The sequence below is a fragment of the Kogia breviceps genome, chromosome 17 (assembly GCF_026419965.1).
Source record: "Kogia breviceps isolate mKogBre1 chromosome 17, mKogBre1 haplotype 1, whole genome shotgun sequence".
Lineage (NCBI taxonomy): Eukaryota > Metazoa > Chordata > Mammalia > Artiodactyla > Physeteridae > Kogia > Kogia breviceps.
In genome coordinates, this window is record NC_081326.1 from 49,270,775 (window position 1) to 49,289,497 (window position 18,723).

Below are 18,723 nucleotides of genomic sequence, written 5' to 3' on the forward strand. Positions count from 1 at the left end.
CTAATTCATCATAAAATTTGCTTCATTCCCTTCAGTATGCTCCCCGAGTGTTTAAAATCTGTGTTGGTCATGATCCTTGCAGCATCTAGCACCGTTCCTCAGCTTCTCACCTTTAGGCAGTCATCTTCAAATTTAATTCAGGTACCCCTCTTTGTCCTTAGAATTATTTGGAACCATTTTTGTCAAACTGTCATTCTGCCCCTGGGCATCCATCCTTCCACCCTCTCCCTTCCCTATATGTGCTAATAACCTTCAAAGAATCTTCTCTGCTTGACTCTTTCTTTCCTTAGAATGACGTGAAGATGCTCCTCAAACCCTAAATTAAAGGGGCTTCTGTTTGGCCCATCACATGTGCTTGGGCATTTCTGACTTTTAGGAAAAGACATGGGTGTTTCCTTCTCCCATCCCTACCGTTCACATGGAGACCTTCAGGGAAATGGACTTTACTGGCTAACTCTGGCAGAGTCATCAAAACCTGACTTCATTCTTGATCCTCAGAACATATCATATCACCTCCAGAGCTCAGGAATACTGCCCATTTGCCTTCCACTTGGTAACAGCCGGTGGTTTACAAACTGTAGTCTGGAGGCCTAGGGGTTTCATCAAGACCTTTATGCACTCCCTCAGGGGCAGGAGGGAGATGTACTAGTGGAGGGGAGATGCTCCAGAACTCCAAGGCCCTTCAGTGAAGCTGCCACACTTTTATAACTTTTTATATGCTGGGCTTCCATCTAAAATCTACCTTAACTCTCCACCAGTAACTTCCATAGAATTTCCAATACTAGAAGATAATGATAAGAAAATAAGAAATTTACCCCCAAGTATTAAATACTTAAAAAAATTCAGCAGGCAGTGTTAAAAAGACATCAAGTCCCATTAGGACATTTGTATTGCTCTACTAACTGTCACGCGAGTGAGTGACTGGGGCAGTCTCTAAATGATCTAAGAGGGCTTACCCTGGTGGGTCTTGGTAGCCTAATAATAGTTTTGAATTTCACATGGGCAACGTGGAGAGCAGTCAGATGTTTCCTTTCTGGTACCTGTCATTTCCTGCTACAACATAAAATAAGTAGAGTGGAATTGGCTTTAAACTTGTACTTGGTCCTTTATCCAATGCTGTTTTGTCTGCCAAGTAAACAAAAGTCCATTGCCTTTTCTCCAAACAGCCCATTTCAATTTTGTACAGCATTTCCCACCTGAGTTGGGGCACTGAAGGTTGTTTTCAGCTTTGTTGCCTCTGATGGTCTTACAGAGCCAGTACCAAGCCCCTAAGCATAAAATCCTATCCATGCTGCCCTCCCAGAATCTGGGCAACAGCTTATTTATGAGTGCAGCTCTGAATTCAGAACATCTGGGTTCAAATACCAATACTGGGACTTCCTAGATGTGGGTCCTTGGGCAAGTTAGATCTCTCTGTTCTTCACTTGCTCATCTGTAAAAGAGTTTTGATAAGCGTAGTACTTGGCACATAGGGATAGCATGAGAATTATATATACATAAGGCACTTAGAAAAATGCGTGGTGCATAGTAACTTCTCAAGAAAAGTTTATTTTATTATTCCCACATGACTCTAATCCACTCTGATCTAAGTTAAGATTGAGATTTTACTGTAAGTGAAGGCTACGGGTCTGTATTGCTATATCAAAGTAGAAAAAGTGTGAAAATAAAAACCATTCACACGTGTGGAAATATCGGGTTGGCCAAAAAGTTCATTTGGGTTTTCCATAAGCTGTTACGGAAAAACCTGAACGAACTTTTTGGCCAATCCAATGTTTTTGATTCATTTCTTAATACAACCGATGTTTTTGATTCATTCTCTTAATACAATGAGTAAAATGAGTCAATTTGGTGTGATGTCTAGCTTTATAAATTATGATACCACTCCATAGAGATATTTTAGAGTCTGACATATTCTAAATATATCAAACAGTTTAACAAGAAAAATCCTTTTTTTGAGGAGATAAGTGACTTTTTATACTCACTGATTTCCTCTACCTTGTCACCACTTTTCTTCTTCCTCCACTGTCATTGCTAATAGCTTTTTAATGGAGCCTCCCACAAAGTACTTTCACATTTAGGAATATAAAAAGCACAGACGCATGTCGAGCTGGAAGGAAAAATTTAGATCATCGAGTCCAAGCAGCCACATTTGCTGGGATCTCTGCTTCCCCTAGAAATGAGAGGTGTCAGTACAAGGTGATGCTGTGCTTAATGACCCAGGAAACTGGTGAAATCCTGTGACAGAGATCTGAAAATGTTGGTCCTGATTCAAACTTGCTAGGTGTTCAGTGATGCTGTCAAATAGATTGAGTACCAATAAGACCACTTCTGTTATCGTCAGCTGATTCATGGACTGTTCCTTGTCCTAAACCGATCATGACACTTTTTTCTTTTTTCTTTCTAGAGCCAGAGGTGACATACTAACTGCCATATTTAAGTTTATAGTTTTCAACAACTCTCTTTATGACTGCATATTTTCGTTCCTATGTATCATGATAAGGTGTATACAAATATTGAATCCTGAGACTTGGCTCTTTTTAAATGCCTGCACTGCATGATGCCCCCTCTCTGGATAGCAGTGTAGCATTGGAAGAGGTTGTAGGGACCTCTGTTGTATTTGGCAAGAAGAGGAAACCCTTTAGGCCGAGTGCTACTTCAGACTTGGACTCTTCACTAAAAATCATTATTTTTGTTAGCTTTTGTTTGCGTCATCAGATGACACTATCCCCCCTCTCCTGCTTGAAATCCACCTGGCTGTAGCCGTAGTTAAAGCTCTCCACTTACTCATTAGCAAGGAGATGACTGTTTTTAATTGTTATCTCTGCTCTACATATTGGTTACACGCAGAATTGAAGATATAAGAGAAAGGGAAAGATCAGAGAGAGAGAGAAAAAGAGAATAGTTTATAGCGTTTGTGTTAGGTGGAATTATTTTGGTTGAAAAGAACAGAAACCAACTAAAATGAATTTCGGCCAGAAATTTCTTTATAAGGACACTCAATGTAGTGTGGAACCCAAAGACAGGAATGCTTCAGGAAAGGCAGGATTCAGGGATCTGAACCCCCTTCAAGACTGACTTTTCTCTCTCTTCCTCACTCTGTATAGGTTTATTGTTTGCTCTTACTTACATGACGGAACACAGTCACCCAGCAACAGCTCCCGTGCTTTATGTGTTATAGTGTAGACACGAGGAAAGACTGTCTCAGTTCTCTTGATTCAGGTCCAAATTTCCAAGGAAGGAAACTCATTTGCTAGCGGGCAGGTGACCTGTTGTAACCTGACAGCTCCTGGAGCAACTACCCAGGCTGTGGAGAGATCAATTCCTAGAAAAGGAATGCTGGACACACACAGAGGTGATCACTTTGGATATTTTAGCCAAAATTCTTTTTCTCAAACCAGTTTTGAATTAATCTCTACAAATTTCTAATTGCTGTCACCTCCTAAGTTACCCAGCTGAAAGAAGCCGGACTTCTCAACCACTGCGCCACCAGGGAAGCCCCCCTTTTTTTTTTTTTTTGGGAGGGGGGGTGATTTTAGATTCACAGAAAAGTTGCAAATATGGAGCATTCCTGTATAGCATCACCCAGCTCCTCTGCTCTAATACCATGTCATATATCCTTGGTTCATTTGTCAAAACCAAGAAATTAACACTGATACTATGCTAGTAACTAAACTACAGACTTTATTCAGATATCACCATTTTTTTCCACCAATGCCCTTTTTTTCTGTTCCAGGATTAAATCCATGACACCATCTGGCATTTTGTAACCATGTAATTTTAGTATTCTCTAATACTGAATACTAATTTTTAAATGTACCTTTTATGATTTTACTTTTAATAATTATGTTAAATTGTAGAGAACACTAAGAAAATAAAAATACGGTTATCTAAAATAAACTAGACTATATGTCATTTTACAGTGATTCTAATGTTGCTTAAATTAAGATTGCCTACTATCAGTATAGTAGAAAGAAAATTTATCAGATTTAAATTTCAAGATCTGGAAAGGGAACATTTTCCCTGACATCTCTTGGCCTCTCAAATTCCCTTTATTTTAAAATATAGCTCTATTTAGTGACTTTCATAATATAGTGAAGGTTTATTTCTTAGCATTGATAATTCAAATTCTACTCAGTTAACTGGTCTCTGGAAAAAAAATATTTTACAATTTTAGTATTGTAAGCAAATTAAATTCCAAAGGAAATACTTTTAGAAACAAAAAGGTTGGAATTTTGGAGTCAATCTTCAGATATTTTGTGGTAATCCTGGTAGGATTTTTAAAGATTGTCAGACACACCCAGTCTTCTATCTTGATTATTGCATTATGTGCTACTTTTCTTGCCTACATTTTAGTTGTGGCTTCCTGTGCAGCTATATAACTATATTAATGTACTGTCCAAAAGCTCTTGCCTTTTCTCCAGGAAACAAAATACCTGGTGTTTTTTTCTAAGTCATGTGGTAAATAAAGGTAATCTTTAAAACTGGATGGTATTCCCCACCACCCCAAATCTAGTATAATCCTTGGCACATAATATGTTTTCAAAAAACATTTATTGAAAAGTCGAACTCATAGAAGCAGAGAGTAGAATGGTGGTTGCCAACTGGAGGATGGGGAAAATGGGGAGATGGTCAAATGGAATTAGACTTTCAGTTATAAAATGAATAAATTCTGGGGGTGTAATGTACAGCATGGTTACTGCTGCACATTAGGTCCCCGGACTATAGTTAACAATATTATATACTTGAAATTTCTAAGGAGGTGGATCTAAGTGTTCTCACCACAAAAAGAAAGGTAACTATGTGAAGTGATGAATGAGTTAATCAGCTTGGTGGTGGTAATCATTTCACTATGTACATATATCAAATCATCATATTGTACACCTTATATAAAACTTTTAATGTTTCAATTATACCTCAGTAAATTTGGGGAAAAAAGAAAAAAACGGTTTGTTAATCGATTGAATAACAGGTGATCTGAATCAGAAAAAAAAATCTATGAAAAGTCTTTCACAAGCACTCTTAAACTTAGTCTAAATCCCCGCCTGCCATCTTGTGGACACAGTGAGAATTGCAACAGATTCTATCTAAACCATGCCTACTCGAAAGAGCAAGGCCATTTATTGACTCAAGGAGGAAACACTGCAGTTTTTAAAAGGGACGTGAATTGAGACAATTGTTCAGATGATTAAGATGGAAAGGAGTTTTCACCAGAAACGTTCCAATTAATGGAAGCAATTTCAAACAAAATTACAAGAAAAACTATTTGTCCTGTACTTGATCTGGTTAGAGTGGAGAAACATAAAACATCTACCATATTTTCTTAAACTCTTCAGTATCCATGGATCAAATTCTATTTTATTCAAGTAGTCTGTTTAATTTTCTTAAAATGTATGATGCTTAGGTTGGAAACAAAAAAGCCTATTGATAATAAAGGAACAAGGAGGGAAGAAGATCAGGCAAAGAAACAAGAGGCTGCTTTGCATACGGTCAAGGGATGCATCACCCTTGTTATTTTTACCATGTAAAATCATGTCACGTGAGCACAATGCAGTGGGCTGTTTGTGGCCAGATAAATCTAGGCGTAATCCTTTTTCTCTCTTCCTTCTTTGTCCTTTTGCCTCATCACAAATCTATACCACTCTCTTATTTTTATTCCCTTACAGAATCTTTTTGTACGCACAGGGCACAGTCCCTTTCTCTACATTCACCCTTGATTGTATCTGGTGGCGCTTTGAACTCCCAAGTGTCTGGTGCACAAAAGGTGCCCTTTGTGTGAGCGGTGAGGCAGCACCCACACCCTATCCTTCAATGTCCTTTGTGGAATCACTGCCTCTTTAACATTCTTCCTCTTGCAGCCTGTTTTCTCTTTATTGTGTCATTCTGAAACGTCACGGGTATTGTTCTCCGTAATGATCATTTCATTGAAAGTCTGTCCCGTTGTGAAGCCCACAGCCCTTCAGCTCTCCATCTCCTGTCTCGTCGGCCTCTTCAGTGCACTCCTTGATCTTTCCAGATGTCTCATTCCCAAAACACAGCTGTCTTTTCTCTTCCTCATTGTTGTGCATTTGCCAGCCAGATGATGAGAATACTTAACGTCATTATGGACACATTTTCCACACGAGGATTTTAATGGGCATGGCTGTACATCCTGGGATTGACAAAATCGTTAGAACTTGGTGTCGGGGGAGCACACCCAAAGAGGAATCGGTTCTGGGCAGCCAGTATAGAGTGGGCTGTCTGTAGGTACAGAGATTTTTCTGCTCACTAGGCCAGTGTCTTTATACTCCTGTTGCTCTGGTGGTTTCAGCTCCTACCTGATACCTCATAGATCCGTGTAAATGCTGAGTTTGCCAATCTCTACACAATCCCTTTGAAAGCTAACATTTCTGAGAAACGGCACACATGCTATGTAACAGTAACTGTGTACCAGGCATTATCTGAAGCACTTTACATATGGTAACTCATTTTAGCCTTACGACAACCCTATGAGTGAAAAACTCATCATCTCTAGTTCAGAGATGAAAAAATCAAAGCTTATGAAATACTTCTCCCACCGTAGTCTTGGAAGGTGTTCTCCAAAGGTACCTGGATAACGAAACTCCTAAATTGTGGAGCCAGGATTTGGACATAGGCAATTGGTCTCTAGAATCTGTACTCAGATTATCTAGATGCCTAATGCTGGTGAATACCTCTTGGGGCAAAGGTGAGAGGGGTATTTTATGGGCTTCATTGGCTTTCAAATGATCTGATATGCTCCAGCAAGCTACAGTTAATTCAGCATGTTAACTCTAAAAGAATGAATGTCAGACATTAGGAATTTGATTAGAGTCTGTGCACATCAACCAGAGCACCAAGTCTGGGTTCTCAAGCTGTTTTAGTGGTAAACCCTCAACCCGAATAGAGCTCTCCTCACTGAAAGATGAGGAATCTGGTGAAAGGTAACATTGGACTTAGGAAAAGATTCTACGATCTAAAGAATGACACTGTTTTTCTCAAGTTGTAGAGAAAAATCAGACTTCTAAAAATTATGTAAAACACACAAATTTAAATTTTATAAACCATCTGCTTTGGGTTTTCAATAGAATACAGGAAAATTATTCTATAAAAATACATGAGGAACACACATATATATAGGTGACTAACATAGTAGTGTAATATACATTTGACAAGAAATATGAAAAAGGAGTGACTTCTATGGAGGTAAAAATAAGAAAATCCTGCACAAAACCTAAAAATGATGAAGTTTGATTTACAGCTGCAATAGAAGCAGTGAAGGGTGTAATCAATATTCAAGAAATTCTATTAGAAAAAAATGTTCCTGGTCAGAAAAAAATGAAGAGTAATAAGGAACAAATATATAAAAGCGTAAAGCTTTACTGACTTAAGAAAGACCAATTATAAATAAAGTAGACTCAACCAAATATCAGGCAAAATTGATGAAGAGGAAACAACCCTGAGACAGATCCTGATGAATTGTTTGTAAATTTTAGAGCTAGAGAGCAATCTATTTAAATGTCCAGGTGGAAAAAACCAAAACAGATACAAACTAGGGTAATTACAAAGAAATTGAAATGAAACTGTTTTTACAATTTTTATATTACTGTTAGACTCTAAGGGCACAATGGTTACATCCACTCCTGGGAAGAAATTGTGATCCAATTTTTCTCTTTTTCTTTCTTTTTAAAAATAAAGTCAGTTGAAATTTATTTGACATATAACATTGTTTAAATTAAAAGTATAAAACATGTTAATTTGGTAATTTTAGGTTGTAATATAATTGCCATTGTAGCAATAATTAGCACCTCTATCATGTTATATAGTTATTTCTTTTTAGAGGTTGGAATAATTGAATTCTAAATTCTAATCTCTTGGCAAGTTTGATTTTAATACAATATCGTGTATATTCACTACATTGTGCATTAGATCCCTAGGACTTATTTACTACGTGTTTTAAGTTTGTACCCTTAAACAGCATCTGTCCTATCCCCAAGCCCATCCCCTGGTAACCACCATTTTACTTTCTGTTTTTATGAGTTTGGCTTTTATAGATTCCACATACAAGTAATATCATATAGTACTTGTCTTTCTCTGTCTGACTTATCTCACTTAGCATAATGTGCTCAAGGTCCATCCATGTTGTTACACATGGCATGATGTCCTTCTTTATCATAGTGGAATAATATTCCATTGTATAAATATATCACAACTTCTTTATCCATTCATCTGTTGATGGACACTTAGGTTGTTTCCATACCTTGGCTATAGTAAATAACGCTGCAATAAACATGGGAGTGCATATATCTCCTCCATATCCTGTTTTCATTTCCTTTGGCTGTATACCCAGAAGTGGAATTGCTGGATCATACAGTAGATCTAGTTTTAATTTTTTGAGGAACCTCCACGTTGTGTCCCACAGAGGCTGAAGAACCAATTTATATTCCCATCAACAGTGCACAGGTTTTCTCTCTTCTCAGCATCCCCACCAATACTTGTTATCTTTTTCTCTTCTTAATGATATCCATTCTGACAGGTGTGAGGTGATAATTCATTGTGATTTTGATTTGTATTTCCCTGATTAGTGATGTTGAGCATCTTTTCATGTACCTGTTGGTTCTTCGGATATCTTCTTTGGAAAAAATGTCTATTTAGTTCCTTGGCCCCTTTTTGAAACAATTTTTTGGTCATGTTCTATGAGTTATTTATATATTTGGATTTTAACCCCTTATCCAATATATGGTTTGCAAAAATTTTCTCCCATTCTGTAGGCTGCCTTTTCATTTTGTTAACTGCTTCCTTCCCATTTGTTGATTTTTCCTTTTGTTGTTTGCACTTTTGGTGTCATATTCAAAATCATTGCTGAGACCAATGTTGAAGAACTTCTTCCCTAGGTTTTCTTCTAGAACTTTTATGGTGTCCTATCTCGTGTTTGAGTTTTTGATCCGTTTCTAGTTAATTTTTGTGAGTGGTGTAAGATAGGGGTCCAATTCCACTGTTCTGCATGTGTTTATCCAATTTTCCTGAGATCATTTATAGAAGAGACTATCCTTTCCCCACTGGTATTCTTGGCTCCCTTGTTGAATATTATAAGACTGTGTGCTTCTGGTGTCTCCTTTCTGTTCCTTTGATCTATGTGCCTATTCTTTTGCCAGTACCATATTTTTTTTTTTATTACTATAGCTTTGTTGTGTAGTTTAAAATCAGGAAGAGTGGTGCCTCTGGCTTTGTTCTTCTTTCTCAGGATTGCTTTGGCTATTTGAGGATTTTAGGATTTTTTTCCTACATCTGTAAAAAATGCTATTATTATTTGATGAAGATTACATTGAATCTATAGATTGCTTTGGGTAGTATGGACGTTTTAATAATATTCTTCCAATCTATTGACATGAGATGTTTTTCCATTTGTTTGTGCGTTCTTCAATTTCTTTCAACAAATTCTTGTAGTTTTTACTGTACAGATCTTTTACCTCCTTGGTTAAATTTATTGCTAGGTATTTTATTGTTTTTGATGATGTTGTTAATAAGATAGTTTTCTTTATTTCTTTTCCATATTTTATAATTAGTGTATATAAATGCAACTGATTTCTGTACGTTGATTTTATATCCTGAAAATTTACTGAATTTTTAAATTAGTTCCAACAGTTTTTGGTTGAATCTTTAGGATTTTCTATATACAAAATCATTATCATCTGCAAATAATGACAATTTTACTTCTTCCTTTCTGATTTGAATGCCTTTTATTTCATTGCCTTGCTTAATTTTTCTAGATAGAACTTCAGTACTTCTCACTAGTGGTGGGAGTGGCCACTGGCATCCTTGTTTTATTCCTGGAAGAGTATAATGTGGGCTGTGTGTTTGCTGTATATGGCCTTTATTATGTTGAGGTATGTTCTTTCTATATCCAATCTGTTGAGGGTTTTCATCATGAAAGGATGTTTTATTTTTTCAAATGCTTTCTCTGCATCTATTAAAATGATCACGTTATCTTTATCTTTCATTCTATTAATGTAATGTATTATATTTATTGATTTGCATATGTTGAACCATCCTTGCATCTCAGGGATAAAGCCCACTTGGCCATGGTATATAATCCTTTTAATGTAGTCTTCAATTCAGTTTGCTAATATTTTGTTGAGAATTTTTGCATCTGTATTCATCAGGTATGTTGGTCTATAGTTCTCTTTTCTGTAGTGTCCTTATCTGTCTTTGGTATCAGGGTAATGCTGGTCTCATGGAATGAGTTTGGAGGTGTTTCTCCTGTTCAATTATTTGGAAGAGTTTGAGAAGGATTGGCATTAATTCTTCTTTAAATGTTTGGTATAATTTGCCAGATAAGCCGTCTGGTCCTCTCTTGGGAGAGTTTTGATTACTGATTCAATCTCTACTCATTGGTCTGTTCGGGTTTTCTGTTTCTTCCTGCTTATGTCATGTAGGTTGTGTGTCTCCAGAAATTTACTCATGTCTTCTAGGATGTCTAATATGTTGGCATGTAATTGTTCATAGTATTCTCCTATGAACATATATATTTCTGTAGTATCAGTTGTAATGTGTCCTTTTTTTTGAGTGTTTACCATTTTTTTCTTTAATTGAAGTATAGTTGATTTACAATGTTGTGTTAATTTCTGCTGTACAGCGAAGTAACTCAGTTATACACATACATACATTCTTTTTTATATTCTTTTCCATTATGGTTTATCCCATGATAGTGAATATATTTAGTTCCCTGTGCTACACAGTAGGATCTCATTGTCCATCCATTCTACATGTAATAGTTTGCATATACTAACCCCAAACTCCCAGTCCATCCCTCCCCCACATTCCTTCCCCCTTGGCAACCACATGTCTGTTCTCTATGTCTATGAGTCTGTTTCTCTTTTGTAGATAGGTTCATTTGTGCCATATTTTAGATTCCACATGTAAGTTATATCATATGGTATTTGTCTTCCTCTTTCTGACTTACTTCACTTACTATGATAATCTCTAGTTGCATCCATGTTGCTGCAGATGACATTATTTCATTCTTTTTTTTAAATAGCAGAGTGTTATTCCGTTGTTTATATGTACCACGTCTTCTTTATCCATTCATCTGTCATTGGACATTTACGTTGTTTCTATGTCTTGGCTATTGTGAATAGTGCTGCTATGAACATAGGAGTGCATGCATCCTTTTGAACCATGGTTTTCTATAGATATATGCCTAGGAGTGGGATTGCTGGGTCATATGGTAATTCTATTTTTAGTTTTCTAAGGAACCTTCATACTGTTTTCCATAGTGACTGCACCAACTTACATTCCCACCAACAGTGTAGGAGGGTTCCCTTTTCTCCACACCCTCTCCAGCATTTGTTATTTGTAGACCTTTTAATGATAAGTGTAAAATGGTACCTCATTGTAATTTTGATTTGCATTCCTCTAATAATTAATGATGTTGAGCATCTTTTCATGTGCCTATTGGCCATCTGTATGTCTTCTTTGGAGAAATGTCTATTTAGGTCTTCTGCCCATTTTTTGATTGGGTTGTTTGCTTTTTGTTGCTGTTGCGTTATATGAGCTGTTTGTATATTTTGGAAATTAAGCCCTTGTCGGTCCCATCATTTGCTGGATTGTCTTTTCAGTGGATTGTCTTTTTGTTTTGTTTATGGTTTCCCTTGCTGTGCAAAAACTTGTAAGTTTAATTAGGTTCCCATTTGGTTATTTCTGTTGCCTTGGGAGATTAATGCGTCCTTTTTCATTTCTAATTTTATTTGAGTCTTCTCTCTTTTTTTCTTACTGTAGCCAAAAATTTGTAAAATTTGTTTTATTTTTGAAAAACCAGCTCTTAGTTATATTGTTTTTTTCCTATCATTTTTCTGGTCTCATATATTTTATTTATTTCTCTTCTGATCTTTATTATTTCCTTCCTTCTGCTGAATATGTGTTTAAGTCTTTTCTTTTTTTTGTTCCTTGAGGTATAAAATTAGGTTATTTGAGCCTTTCTAATTTTCTAATATGTGCATTTATTGCTATAAATTTTCTCTCTGAATGCTTTTGTAACATTTTATTGGATTTGATACATTGTGTTTCCATTTTTTTTTTTTTTTTTTTGGTTTTGAGATAATGTTTTACTTTCCTTTTGATTTCTTCTTTGACCCATTGGTTTTCCAAAACTGTCTTGTTCAACTTTTACATATTTGTAGATCTTACAGCTTTCTTTTTGTTGTTGATTTCTAGATTCATACCACTGTGATCAGAGAAGATAGTTGGTATAATTTAAATCTTAAATTTGCTAAGACTTATTTTGTGGCTTATGATATGATCCGTCCTAGAGAATATTCTATATGCACTTGAGAAGAATATGTATTCGGCTGCTATTGGTTGGAATGTTCTATATATATAACTGTTAATCCATTTGGTTTAAAGTATGGTTCAAGTCCAACATTTCTTTTATATATATATATGTGTATATATATATATATATATATATATATATATATATATATAGGTCTGGATGACCTATTCATTGCTGCTAGTGGGGTACTGAAGTTCCCTACTATTACTGTATTGTTATCTATTTCTCCCTTCAAATCTATTAGTTTTTGCTTAATATATTTAGGAGCTCTGCTGAAGTGTGCATATATAATTGTTGTATCTTAACCCTTTATCATTATATAATAATGTATTAACCCCTTCACCATTATATAATTGTCTTCTTTGTCTTTTGTTACTGTTTTTGGCTTAAAGTCTATTTTGTCTGATATAAGTATGGCTACCCCTGCTTTCTTTTGGTTTCCACTTGTCTGGAATTTCTTTTTCCATCTCTTCTCTTTGAGCCTATGTATGTCCATAGGGCTGAAATGAGTCTTCTATAGGCACCATCTAGTTGGGTTTTGTTTTTTAAATCCAGCCAGCCACTCTGTGCCTTTTTGATTGGTGAATTCAATCCATTTATGTTTAGAGTGATTATTGATATGTAAGGACTTACTAATGCCATCTTATTGTTTGCCTTCTGGTTGTTTTGTATATCCCTTGTTTCTTTTTCTGTCTGTTTCTGCTTACTCTTGTAAATTAGTGGTTTTCCATTGTGGTATGCTCTGTCTCCCTTTTTTATGTTTCATGAATTTACTGTAGATTTTTGCTTTGTGGTTATCACTGAAGCTTGCATAAGACATCTCATAGATAAAACAGTCCATTTTATGCTGATAGCAATTTATTTTCATTTGTCTATAAAGGCTCTATTCTTTTATTCCTCCCCTTTTATCTTCTTGATGTCACAATTTACCTCTTTATGTTGTGTATTTGTTCATAAACTATAGTAGCTATAGTGATTTTTAATGCTCGTTTCCTTAAACTTTTATACTATAGTTAAGTAGTTAACACACCATTCTATCAATAATAGAGTTATAATTTTCTAATTCTATCAACTTTTTACCTTTACCAGAGTGTAATATACTTTCATATGTTTTCATGTCTCTGATGAACATCTTTTCATTTCTGCTTGAAGAACTTTTTCAGCATTCTTGCAAGGCAGGTAGGTATATTGGTGGTGAACTCCCTCAGCTTTTGTTTGTCTGGGAAAGCCTTTATTTCTCCTTCATATCTGAAGGAAAACTTTGCTGGATAAAGTGTGCTTGGCTGGCAGTTTTTACCTTTCAACACTTTGAATATATCATAACACTCTCTCCAAATCTGTAGAGCTTCTGCTGAGAAATCTACTGATAGCCTAATTGGGGATTCTTTGGAGTTATTTTCTTTTTTCTCCTTGCTGCCTTTAAGATCCTTTCTTTGTCACTGATTTTTGATAGTTTCATTATGTGTCTTGGTGAAGGTCTTTTTGCATTGAAACAACAGGGTGGACTTATATGTCCAAGTTCTTCCCCAGGTTTGAGATGTTCTCAGCTATTATTTCTTTAAATAAACTCCCTGCCCCCTTCCCCTCTCTTTTCCTTCTGATACATCAGTTATACTTATATTTGCCTTTCTAATCAAATCCAATAACTTTCCTAGGGTTTTTTCACTTAAAAAAATCTTAGTTCTCTCTCTGCTTCTAATTGAATTATTTCTGTATTCCTATCCTTCAAGTCACTTATTCTCTCTCCCATCTGTTCTTCCCCGTTATTGATGCTCTCTATTGCATTCTTTATTTCATTTATTGAATTCTTCAGCTTCAGGATTTCTGTTTGGTTCTTTTCCTATAATTTCAGTCTTTGGGTAAAGAACTCCTTCTCTCCATTAATTTTATTCCTGAGTTCATTGAATTGTCTTTCTGAGTTTTCTTGTAGCTCAATGAATTTCTTCATAACAGCTATTTTGAATTTTTCATAAGTTAGACTGCAATATTCCATGCCTTTGAGTTTGGTTGCTGGTGAATTATCATTTTAGTTTTATGATACCACATTTCCTTGATTTTTCATACTGTTTGAAGGTATGCACGTTTGCTTTTGCATTTGAAGTAGCAGACCCATCCTTAATTGAACTTTGGTTCTTTGGTTCTTAAAATTCAACACACTGTCCATTAGAAACCTTTCTTTTATATTCCAGAAGGTGGCATGATAGCTCAAGTCTGTGGTTTCTCCTACTGGAGCTGGCTGTCTGGGAATCACTTGGGAATGTGGAACTGGCAGCAGAGTAAGGGGAGGTGTGAGCTTAGCACCTGCGACTTTTGGGGTACCCACGAACAAGCCCAGGGACGAACTCCTCAAGTGTGTCACTCACAGAGGCCCACAGGCTGACCTCCTGCTGAAGTCCTGAAGTAGACAGCAGGAAACACACTCCTTCAAAGCCCTTTTATGTTATCTGCCTCCTTCCCTTTCCTGTCCCTTCCCCAGTCACAGAGTTTCGTCCTCAGAAATCTGGGTGTTGGTAGAGAGAAACAGGTTTCTCCAGCTGCAACTTGCACACCTGGGACAGCCTAGAATTCACTCACCACTTTTGCTTTTTACCTCCTCCATGGGAAGGGTCCCCACTGACACAGCCAAAAGCCCAGCCACTTGCAGTGTCGCCCTGGAGAGGGGTTCCCATCTTGGCAATTTTCTTCCTCTCTTCTGCATCCAAACTCATCTCTGTCCTGCTCCTATGGTATGCCAGATTCTCCCCTCAGAAAGGCTGGACCTCCACAAACTTTCTCACAGGTGGCCACAGGTATCCACCCAGTTTTGTACCCTCCAGATTTCCTTTCTGTGATCAAGGTGAGTGAAGGCAGGGCAGGCTCGTCAAGTCAGCCTCATAGCCCCTACTGAGGTCCCGTATGCCCATTTTCGGAAGCACGTGTGGGTAGAAACCTTCCAGGTATCCTGGTATAATGTGCAGAGGCACTTTTGTTCCATTATGGTTGTCTAATTAGCTGTTAATCAAAGGGGAGAGAAAAGAGGAGTGACTCTTGCTGCCATGGTGCTGATGTCACTCCCAGCTTCCCTTTCCTTTCCCAAGGTATATAGGAAATGGGAAAATATGAGTATGTGGAATATGAAACATATTAAATAAAGGAAAGAAATTCTCATAAAATCAAAAATTGTATCACTTATCTGTTTTTTAAAAATTAAATATACGTTGGAACAAGACGTAAATTAATAACAAACTGAAAAAAAGGACAAGTTGGGTCATAAAAAGATTGATTTTAGGGAATTCCCTGGTAGTCCAGTGGTTTGGATTCAGCTCTTTCACATTGAACCAGGTTCATTCTCCTTGGTTGGGAAACTAAGATCCCACAAGCTGTGTGGCTGAAGGAAAAAAGAAAGAAAAATTGATTATAAACACTGCTACCAGTGACACATAGATAAGTTTAAATTCTTGCTGTAAATATAAATTTTAAAAGTACAAATTTAAAAATATGCCCAAAGAGAGTATACAAAATAAAAATAAATCGTGCCGGGGGTTCCTTGGTGGTGCAGTGGTTGGGAGTCTGCCTGCCAATGCAGGGGACACGGGTTCATGCCCCGGTCCGGGAAGCTCCCACATGCCGCGGGGCGGCTGGGCCCGTGAGCCATGGCCGCTGAGCCTGCGTGTCCGGAGCCTGTGCTCCGCAGCGGGAGAGGCCACAACAGTGAGGCCCGCGTACTGCAAAAAAAAAAAAAAAAAAAAGGAAAAAAAAAAAAAAAAAGCCTTAAAAACTCATATTTTATATATAAAAAAACTGAGTAGCTGAGAGAGAATTAAGGAAAGCCAAACATGCTAATTTTCTTATTTACAGAGGAAAGGCAAGAGATTCTCTTGCATTCTTAATATTGATCATTGAAAACAGCGAGTTCAAGCACATTTTGAGTTTTGAAAACACTTAGGATAACTTTTAATTGATAAAAGTAGAGAAAATATAGCAGTAGTGCACAAAGAAAAGACAGAAACGAGGTAAGTTATAGGACAAACTGTCAAGGGGTGTGTTAAAATACATACATGTAAATAACAAATTGGTCTATAATTTAATATAGATAGTTACAGTTTTATATTTTTTAAAAAGAGAGAGAAAAAACCCAAAATAAATATATGTTGTTTCCAAAGGACAAAACTAAAATAACAAAAATTATTGAGAGTAAAAGGATTGGCCAGAATAGATCAGGCACATAGAAATGAAAAACGGTGTGAACTCCTACAATGGGGCTCTCCTGTAATTCCAGGTTATTCTCCCCTCGTTGAAAAAAACAAAACAAAACAACCAAACAAACAAAACAGTTGTGGCAACATCAACATGCTGCAGAGAAGAACCATTTCCTCTGACTCTGAAACTAAGTAGCACACACACTTCAAAACCAATAAACAAAACACAAAACCCCATCCAGTCACATATATACACCCGTGAAATTAATATTTGAAGAGCAGTACATATTTACTGACTTTGTACACTTTGAAAGCACTTTGAAACTGTTCTCTTAAATGTCCCCCTCTCCTCCCATCCAGCTTGCACACTTCATAGTCTTTTCTTGGCTCCTCTCATTACTTACTTCTGTGCTGTGTTTACCACTTGACTAATCCCTACTTCCTCTCTAAACTCTGTTAATAGTTTTTACACTGTAATCCTTGGCTTTATTTTCCTTCTTTGACCAACCACACCCCCTGTCTTTCATAAATATATGTTCTCCTTAAGACTTAGTAGATTTTCCCTTTTTCAGCATCCCATCCCAATTTTAATCTCCTATCAGTTGTCATGTCTATTTAGAGAAGTCAATTTAGATCTGTCATCCTGATCTCCTTTCTAAACTGCTAGCTTAAAATTTCAACTATATATGCCTACTTGGAACAATTTACTGAGCATCTACTATGTGACTGGTACTGTTGATATTTTAAGTGTGTTCATGCGTTCACTCACTTAATCTTTGGGAAATCCTGTAAGGCAGATGGTATCACCACATTTACAGAAAAGGAAGTCAATTTAAGACATTTAGTTAACTTGTCTAGTAGAGCATCAGAATCTGTTTTCAAATCTTTTTTTTTTTTTTTTTTTTGTGGTACGTGGGCCTCTCACTGTTGTGTCCTCTCCCGTTGCGGAGCACAGGCTCTGGACGCGCAGGCTCAGCAGCCATGGCTCACGGGCCCAGCCGCTCCGTGGCATGTGGGGTCTTCCCAAACCGGGGCACGAACCCGCGTCCCCTGCATCGGCAGGCGGATTCTCAACCACTGCGCCACCAGGGAAGCCCTGTTTTCAAATCTTATTCTGCCCAGTTCCAGTGCCCAGGGAGAGGACAAGTGAACACTTAAGTTTAGGAAAATCATCCTTTTGCCCTTTCAACTAGGGAATGTCCAAGTTCTTTGGGATGAGAAACAGAAAATATTTTTAGAACTTGCTCTGTACCCAGCACTGTGCTGCATCTTGCACCTGTGGTCTCTTTTGCAACAACACTAAGGGGTGGAGGCAGACAGGAAAAGACGCTTGAAAAGATCATGCAGCGGATAAGCAGCAGAATAGACATTTGATTCTGAGTCTTTTTCTTCATTGTACATTCTGCCTCAATTAATTAATTAATTCGTTGTAAATTTTGGATTAAGTTGCTTTCTTTCCTAGTCTGTGCTCAGTTTCTTTATTTTTAAAACGAGGAAGTTAAACATCTGATAACCGAAGTCCTCTTTGGTTCTATCATTACAAAATTCAGCAGCTCTAAACAGAAAAGTTGTTCTCTGATAAAATTAGGTACCTTAGTAACAGAGCTGCAATTGGGTATTTTGCCTCAAAATCCACCCTCAGCGTTCTCGTTAAACCCAACCTGCTCCTTCTCCTGTTGTCTCCATCTCAGTCAATGGCACCATCCTCCATTGAGCTGACAGACATGTGTTTGTGTGTGCCCTCCTCACCCCTTCAATTTAGACAATCATCTAGTCCTATCCACTCCTATGTCCATTATAACTTTCAAAACTGGACACTTCTCCCCCTATCCCCATTGGCACTTCTTTAGTCTCAACTACCCTTATCTCTAGCCTGTAACAATGCAAGATCCTTGTTACTGGTCTTTCTGCTTCCACTATGGCCCTTCCCTAATCTACTCTCCACAAAGGGCCAGAATGGTCTTTGCAAAAACCAATTCTCATAACAAAAGCCTTATTGTGGGATCCCATGACACTCAGCATAAAATCCAATCTTCTCAGCATGACAAATATGACCCTGCATGATCTAGCCTTTTCTAACATGTCTAGCCACAGTACATGTCACTTCTGTCCTGCCTCTAGTAGCGTTGAGTTATTTGCCGTTCCCTGACTCAATCAAGTTCTCTTTTCTTTTTTAAAATAAATGTATTTTGTTTATTTTATTTTTGGCTGCATTGGGTC